This window comes from Limulus polyphemus, unplaced genomic scaffold (assembly GCF_000517525.1).
Source record: "Limulus polyphemus unplaced genomic scaffold, Limulus_polyphemus-2.1.2 Scaffold2229, whole genome shotgun sequence".
Taxonomy (NCBI): Eukaryota; Metazoa; Arthropoda; class Merostomata; order Xiphosura; family Limulidae; genus Limulus; species Limulus polyphemus.
Genome location: NW_013667839.1, coordinates 63,417 through 72,620, shown reverse-complemented (window position 1 = coordinate 72,620; position 9,204 = coordinate 63,417). Strand labels below are relative to the sequence as shown.

The following is a 9,204-nucleotide window of genomic DNA, read 5'->3' as shown; positions in this document are numbered from 1 at the left end:
ACAATTGGCATATCATATGTATGTGGATGTAGAATCTATAGAATACAAGTTGGTCAGTCACACACAATTGGTATATCATATGGATGTGGATGTAGAATCTATAGAATACAAGTTGGTCAGTCACACACAATTGGTATATCATACGTATGTGGATATAGAATCTATAGAATACAAGTTGGTCAGTCACACACACAATTGGTATATCATACATATGTGGATGTTGAATTTATAGAATACAAGTTGGTCAGTCATCCACAATTGGTATATCATACATATGTGGATGTTGAATCTATAGAATACAAGTTGGTCAGTCATCCACGATTGGTATATCATACGTAGTGGATGTTGAATCTATAGAATAGAAGTTGGTCAGTCATCCACAATTGGCATATCATATGTATGTGGATGTAGAATGTATAGAACACAAGTTAGGTCAGTCACACACAATTGGTATATCATACATATGTGGATGTTGAATTTATAGAATACAAGTTGGTCAGTCATCCACAATTGGTATATCATATGTATGTGGATGTTGAATCTATAGAATACAAGCTGGTCAGTCATCCACAATTGGTATATCATACATATGTGGATGGTGAATTTATAGAATACAAGCTGGTCAGTCACACACAATTGGTATATCATACATATGTGGTTGTTGAATTTATAGAATACAAGCTGGTCAGTCACACACAATTGGTATATCATACATATATGGATGTTGAATTTATAGAATACAAGCTGGTCAGTCACACACAATTGGTATATCATACATATGTGGATGCTGAATTTATAGAATACAAGCTGGTCAGTCACACACAATTGGTATATCATATGTATGTGGATGTTGAATTTATAGAATACAAGCTGGTCAGTCACACACAATTGGTATATCATACATATGTGGATGTTGAATTTATAGAATACAAGCTGGTCAGTCACACACAATTGGTATATCATATGTATGTGGATGTTGAATTTATAGAATACAAGCTGGTCAGTCATCCACAATTGGTATATCATACGTAGTAGATGTTGAATCTATAGAATACAAGTTGGTCAGTCACACACAATTGGTATATCATACGTAGAGGATGTTGAATCTATAGAATACAAGTTGGTCAGTCACACACAATTGGTATATCATACGTAGTGGATGTTGAATCTATAGAATACAAGCTGGTCAGTCACACACAACTGGTATATCATATGTATGTGGATGTTGAATTTATAGAATACAAGTTGGTCAGTCACACACAATTGGTATATCATACGTAGTTGATGTTGAATCTATAGAATACAAGCTGGTCAGTCACACACAACTGGTATATCATATGTATGTGGATGTTGAATTTATAGAATACAAGCTGGTCAGTCACACACAATTGGCATACCATATGTATGTGGATGTTGAATTTATAGAATACAAGCTGGTCAGTCATCCACAATTGGTATATCATACGTAGTGGATGTTGAATCTATAGAATACAAGCTGGTCAGTCACACACAACTGGTATATCATACATATGTGGATGTTGAATTTATAGAATACAAGCTGGTCAGTCACACACAACTGGTATATCATATGTATGTGGATGTTGAATTTATAGAATACAAGCTGATCAATCACTCACAAAATCATAATAACTCACTTTAGTTCCATAAAAACAACTTGCCCAACAACACTAACATATAGAAAAGTAAATGCAACTTCACAAAAACAAAGCACTAACATTTCATAGAAATCACTTACCCCCTTTAGAAGGGTCAGTCTAACACACTAGGCTGTCACACGAAATGAGAAGGAAAATATGTGTTAAAATGAAAATACATACATGAAATAACAACAAAAACATATTAACACTCTTTAACACCACCACGGTCCTTGCAACTGCTCAATAAAAAACTCCACGTTCATTGCTGCAAGCATATACCAAGCCTTGAAAGACCACCACATCCTTCAGCACAAACATTCTGCTGTGTTCTCTGTCAATCTTATTGTGTGACAAGATACATGCAGTTTGTGCAGAAATGATCCCTTAGCCCACAACACCATAGAGTACGATGAGATCCTCCATTCTGAAGCAACATTCAAGTGGAAACATTAACTCTATGGAGATGGTGCGATACCCAATGAGCATAACTTATATAAAGAATGATACACAGTTCAACAATATTTAAGATAACTTTGAGCTTTCTTAACATATCTTTATAAAAATTGGCAAGATTTTGTTAAAGATAACAAATATTATATATATACCATGAATGAGATTATTTTTATCAAGTATTTCCAATAAAATTTATTTATGTAGTTATTTGCACTCAGACTCTGAATTGTTTTAATGCAAGGTGATTTTCATGTTAAGTATAAAAATACTATTTTCCATTTTATAGTTTTCAAATTTCAGCATAACTTCTAGCACCTTCTAAATGAATAGCATAAGTTGTTTTAAGGTAAATGTTTATAGTTTATTTTCTCTAACATATCACTAACTCTATTTATTATCAATAAAATTAAAAATATGTACATACCTTTTAACTTTTGCAAATAATCTTGAAACATCTTATTCTGGCTATATTCTTAATTGCATGTCTTTACATTTTCCCATATAATTTATTCTTAATGTTTTATTTTCCATTCCTGTCCTTTAGTGTTATTTTTCATTGCAACACACGTTCATGGGCATCCCCGGCCATTATTACAATATGATGGGCTGAGAAATGTTTAGCCATCAGTAGAATGGCACACTTGCTGGAGAAGATGATTTATATTTAAAAAATTATTAATCCTTTCAAGTATGTATTTTAAAACATATAAAATATAAATATTTAAATATAAAACGAAAACCTAAATACAATTTGTCTATCTAACTAACATTTTTCTAGGTGAGAAACAATGCTAAAGTGCTAGCTAAGATAAAAGTGGAAACAATGCTAAGAGAAGTTTCGCTCTATGGAATTGTTTGTGTTTGGGAAATTGTATTTTGAAATGTGCTCTTCTACTGGTTATAAACATCATAGTATAATTGGCTGAGAAATCACTACTACTTGGGAAATTGTACTTTGAAATCTGCTCTTCTATTGGTTATAAACATCATAGTATAATTGGCTGAGAAATCACTACTACTTGGGAAATTGTACTTTGAAATCTGCTCTTCTATTGGTTATAAACATCATAGTATAATTGGCTGAGAAATCACTACTACTACTTGTGTAGAAAGTGGGAGTGGCTTCTGTGCCCTAAGGAGCTTGAAAGAAGCATGTATAAACAGAGCAATTAAGATAGTTTCTATCTATACACGGAAGTAAGGTGTAAAACGTAGAAGTATTCAAGTTACAGAAATGAGAATTTCAGACTTTGTGAAATTGTGTATCATGTGACAAAATAACTAAAGTTTAAAAATTTTTTTAAGGTTTCTTTTTAAATAAAGGAATTAAAATTTAGACAATATAAAACTTTGAACTATAATGTAAAATTTAATTCTCATTTCATTGGCATACATTGATCGTAAAACCTTGTAACATGCGCAGAAAAATATATCTGTCTCCATAGGGTTAAGTGTAATAAACATCAGGGGATAGCCTTAGTAGTCCTGCTTGGTTTCTGGAAATCAGCTTGTCTTTGCCACCACACATTGAGAAGCCAGCTGAGTCCATATTTGATTGGAGTCATTAGCTTAAGCAGGGTGGATCATACTCATAGGTACCAGAAATGCAACTCTCATTGGTTTACTTCATTCCTGTAACATGTCTGAGGTAACCTAACCTAACCTCACTGCCACAGATACTGTCTCTGTGAAGGTAGGTACAAATATCTCTAACTTCACAGTAATGCCTTATTGTCTCACTCAGTTGTCCTTCCACAAACTTGTCAATGAAGATGTCTTAATAATCTTCCAATGCCATTGCAGAGTATGCTTTCTTCTGCAAATGGTGCAAATGATCTAAAAAAGCACCCAAGTGCTCAGAAGGACCATTCTGCAGGTTTTAAACTTAGTCTAGTGGATGGCTCAGTTTTTCACCAGGTCTAACTGTTCATGTGTCACCTCAGTGCAGATCTCTGCCTAATGGACTGTAGATCTACCCCAGACTGAAAAGTCATGACCCACTGCTGCCGCCCTTCCGATGGAGGGTCTTTTCTGCCCTACACTTCATCCTCCTCCTTCCCTCATGACTACTTGTTGCATTTCCAGTTGTTAGCTGGGTGCCTCATTTCATGGAGAAACACCCTACTACCCCACAGATCACTGATTTACTGCACAAGGGCCCACCATCTCACCTGCTGGCAAAACAACTCCAAAAGCACCTTCTGTTTGGGTCTAAGCTCAACAGAGCAGCTTCGGGAAAGGAGAAATTTTAAACTGCTCCATCAATTGCTGATTCCCTTGATGAGTGCTTGCCATGTCACTGACTGGCGACACAACTTATGTTGATGGAGCTCACTCACCACTGGCACTTCTTCCCTCTCTCACATATGTAGCATAGACCAGAGGCAGAGTCAAATACCTATGGGCCCTAGTTTATCAGTTCATCCCACTCAGTCTTGGACTAATCTTTCTAGTTTATTAGTTCACTGCACTCAGTCTTGGACTAATACATCTAGTTTATTAGTTCACTGCACTCAGTCTTGGACTAATCCTTCTAGTTTATTAGTTCACTACACTCAGTTTTGGACTAATCCTTCTAGTTTATTAGTTCACTACATTCAGTCTTGGACTAATCCTTCTAGTTTATCAGTTCATCCCACTCAGTCTTGGACTAATCCTTCTAGTTTATTAGTTCACTACACTCAGTCTTGGACTAATCCTTTTAGTTTATTAGTTCACTGCATTCAGTCTTGGACTAATCCTTCTAGTTTATTAGTTTACTGCACTCAGTCTTGGGCTAATCCTTCTAGCTTATTAGTTCATCCCACTCAGTCTTGGACTAATCCTTTAGTTTATTATTCACTGCATTCAGTCTTGGACTAATCCTTCTAGTTTATTAGTTCACTACACTTAGTCTTGGACTAATCCTTCTAGTTTATCAGTTCATCCCACTCAGTCTTGGACTAATCCTTCAAGTTTATTAGTTCACTGCACTCAGTCTTGGACTAATCCTTCTAGTTTATTAGTTCACTGCACTCAGTCTTGGACTAATCCTTCAAGTTTATTAGTTCACTGCACTCAGTCTTGGACTAATCCTTCTAGTTTATTAGTTCACTGCACTCAGTCTTGGACTAATCCTTCTAGTTTATTAGTTCACTACACTCAGTCTTGGACTAATCCTTCTAGTTTATTAGTTCACTGCATTCAGTCTTGGACTAATCCTTCTAGTTTATTAGTTTACTGCACTCAGTCTTGGGCTAATCCTTCTAGAAGACTGAGTGCAGTAAACTAATAAACTAGAAGGATTAGTCCAAGACTGAGTGGGATGAACTGATAAACTAGAAGGATTAGTCCAAGACTGAATGCAGTGAAATAATAAACTAAAAGGATTAGTCCAAGACTGAGTGGGATGAACTAATAAGAGGGACTAATCCTTCTAGTTTATTAGTTCACTACACTCAGTCTTGGACTAATCCTTCTAGTTTATCAGTTCATCCCACTCAGTCTTGGACTAATCCTTCTAGTTTATTAGTTCACTGCATTCAGTCTTGGACTAATCCTTCTAGTTTATTAGTTCATTACACTCAGATTGGATTAATCCTTTGAACTTATTAATTCATTCTGTCGACCCAGAATGTGAATCAATATTAGCCATAATAATAATAATACCATTTAGAATAGGCATTTTGAGCTAGTAGCTACTTAGATGCTCTTTGCTTTAATGTAATGTATATATATCTTCAACTTGAGTGGCAGCATTGGACTAATCAACAGCCAATGAATCCACCACTACTTTGAGACAAAACTGAGAATAAATGACAAGTTACAGTGATGAAAAGTTTAGACTTTGTCCCATTTTCAATAACAAATATTCTGTGTCAAGCTGTACAATAATTTCTCTTGGAATTGAAAGATGATTATCAACAAATAAAACTATGATTTATGGAAACTTCAGTAAATTAATCAAAAACAATCTAAAATGTGCCATATAACCTTTAAACTGAACAGAACTACTTTGATAGTGTTCTGGGTATTAAAATATGCACCCATGATTCTGACTAGGCCTAAACAATGATAACATTTAAATAATCAAACACTACCATCTGAATGAATTTTAGGCATTAAAGCTATTCAAAACAAAAACAAAGATTCTGACTATGTCAAAACAATGATAACATATGAGTAAACAGAATAACTTGATGACATTCTTGGTACTAAAGTTAACATTTTCCCTCACATGTCTGCCTATGGGACTTGCATTCCACTAGCCTTGAGTTAACTCCCATCTAAATTCAAGTTCTTAACATAAACTGTGACAATAGAAGGGTAACACAACCTCCAAGTGCAGTAACTTTTCCTGTGCACTTGCACTCATGATAAATTAGTTGAAGCAAGAAAAAAAAAGAAAAGGTGCACCAGAAGTGGGGAAGTTGGGTGGGAATCTGTGAGGATGTATCTATCAGAAATATGTTTTGAGATTAGAAAAATATTAATTTCCAAGAGGATAACATCACACAGAATCCCACCTTTGAAGTGGTGGAAGAGCCTATGCAAGAATGTACATAGATGAGCTCCCCTTCAAAAAACACCCAAAGCCATGGAGTGTGTGTGACACCTGATAGCAGGGGCTCCATAGGGGCATACCCATTGGAGACTGAACCTTTTTTTAATTAGGGTATGCTCTTCACCTGAGAAGAAAGGGAGGGAAAGGAAAAACAGCATGAAGTATTGCAGGGATGAGCAGAATGTGATCACAACCAACTGAACACTCGCACACAAAATTGTTGGTGAGCCAACATGTATAGTGTGATAAGGGCACAATCACAGAGTAAAATGTGTACTCACCTTGACTGTACTAGACAGACTCTGGCTGCAGTAGGAAGGCATAGCAGCTCTATAAGGGGGACCCAAACTACACTGATAGTGTCTCCACCACCCTACTTCTCACCATATTGTGCTAAGCCTAACCACTGAGGATTCCCTATGGTCCATCACACCAGCATGGTTAGGAACTGATAATTGGTAAGGGGGCTTCCCGTACTACACTTGAAAGAGAGGAGAAGAGTATTCATTTTGGAAAGTCCCAGTGCAATGGGTGACCACAAAACCATATTTTTAAAAGCCAGCAAGTACAATCCAAAGAAGTGGACAGTCACTTACCTGGTGCTGACTTTTTCAATGATAGTCCACAGAACTGGTATGGCTGGATTGGACATTTGAGTAAATTTGTATATCACGAGAATACTTCAAGTGGTCTTGCAGAACACCTCACCTCACAATGGGCACTGGCAGAACCAAGGCAGATAGGCTAAACCATTTCCATTATTTGTCTTGATGCAGATTTGGGGAAATAATCATACCTTGGGAGGCAACACCAACCACCTGGTAGGATCCTGTTTGACAGAAAGGAGAGAAAGGAAAAAGAAAAACATACCAGTCTTAAAGACGGTGAGGTTAATTGAAGAAAGGCGACAGCTGGAAGTTGAAATCCTATGGGAAATGAAACAGCTGGATGATGAAGAGAATGAGTAACAAATGTGAGTGGAGTCTTCTATGTGTCCACCTGAAGGATCCTGTCCAAGTGTCGAAAAAAATGGGAAACAAGAAAATGAAAAAGATGAAGAACTGAATACAATTAAATGTGAAATAACCTGTGAGCATTCATACCCAGGGAAAATTAAACCAGCCAAAAGAGTTGACAGACCCATTCAGCAATGATAGAAGGAGAGAGGTCCCTAGAAGTAAAGTGGTCCTAATGTAGGAGATGATGATGATGGCATGGACTCTGGAATATGTCTGGGATAAGTAACAACGAATAGCCTCAATAGAACACAGGAGTCGATTCAGATCTGAACAATCAAATAGGTAAGAAACAGAATGGAGGGAGATAGGAAAAAAAAGATGGATATCCTCCTGAGTGGAAAAAGTCTGAGGAAGGAAAGGCCGATCCAGGTAGAGAAGTATACAAGTGTAGAGTAAGATGGTGCAAAAAGTATCAACAACATAGACATCCGAATGACAGTGACCATACAGAAGAAGCAGGAGGAAATAAGACATCAGAGAAAGTTGGTATCAAGAGCAATAAATCAACAGCTTAACTCTTCTGACACAGGCTCGGAAGATTTGACCGAGTCACGTGACCTTCTGTACTCATTTAAAGTTGACATAAATTTAATACTTATAACTCTCTACATGTTGGGTATATCTTCATGAAATTTGGCAGTATTTCAGTTAATATTACAAGTCTTTGAGATATTTCTTAGTAAAGTACTTTTAATAAAATTAAATTTTGTCCATGAATATATTGAGTATTTGTTTTGAAGTCCATGTGCAAAGTAATTTTCATGTTAAAATTAAAAATACTTTTCGTCATCTCAAAAATCTAAAATTTCCTTTGTGTAATCCCTAAAACCTCCTAATTGCATTTCAAACGTTTTTTTCACTAAATCCTTATAGTTTATATGTTATTTTCTCAAGCCTAATCTCAAAACGGGATTGGTCAATTCGACTGACTTCGTAACCACAAAAAGAAAAATCGAAATAAACCTAAATTAACCTTCTTTTCTTTCTAGTATGACTAAGTTTATCCTAAGTAGCTCTGAATTCGTAACATTATACATCTATTTATAATCAAATTATATTGTTTTATTTCCCTTTGAACCGTGTCTAACTGCCATCCGACACCATTATAAGTTGTAAATCACTCGGGGAACGTGCAGCTCATATTACGTTATCGAATTACATTACCCATGAGCTGCTCGCTTGCGTTCTTCGTGAACAATTTTAATTCTATTATTATTATTACTTATTTTATCTAATCTAGTCTTAAGTAACTTAAAAAGATGCGTATTTTTGATTTTAGTTATTTTTATAATAATAAATAAAGAATAAATATGAAAAACAAGAAATTAAGTACTTACCCAAGTTATTTTTTTCTTTTCGCTGCCAACTATTGATGACACTTAATCCTACTTTTAATACTAATTGTAGTAGTGCATTAAATAATTGTGATTTAATTAAATAAAGAATAAATATGAAAAACAAGAAATTAAGTACTTACCCAAGTTATTTTTTTCTTTTCGCTGCCAACTATTGATGACACTTAATCCTACTT

General features: G+C 35.4%; 1 protein-coding gene across 4 annotated transcripts in view; it reads right to left on the bottom strand.

The window, feature by feature from the left end:
- The window catches only part of LOC106466339 (centrosome-associated protein 350-like), a 136,819-nt gene that overhangs the window by 88,600 nt on the left and 39,015 nt on the right, over positions 1-9,204 (bottom strand). Inside the window, exon 1 of one of the 4 annotated variants that reach the window (XM_013926615.2) lies at positions 1,757-2,178. The exons of the other annotated variants lie outside the window; for them this stretch is intronic. The gene's annotated coding sequence lies outside the window, so the exon portion shown is untranslated. Of the gene's footprint in view, positions 1-1,756; positions 2,179-9,204 lie in introns of those variants that run through there. 4 annotated transcript variants of the gene reach the window in all.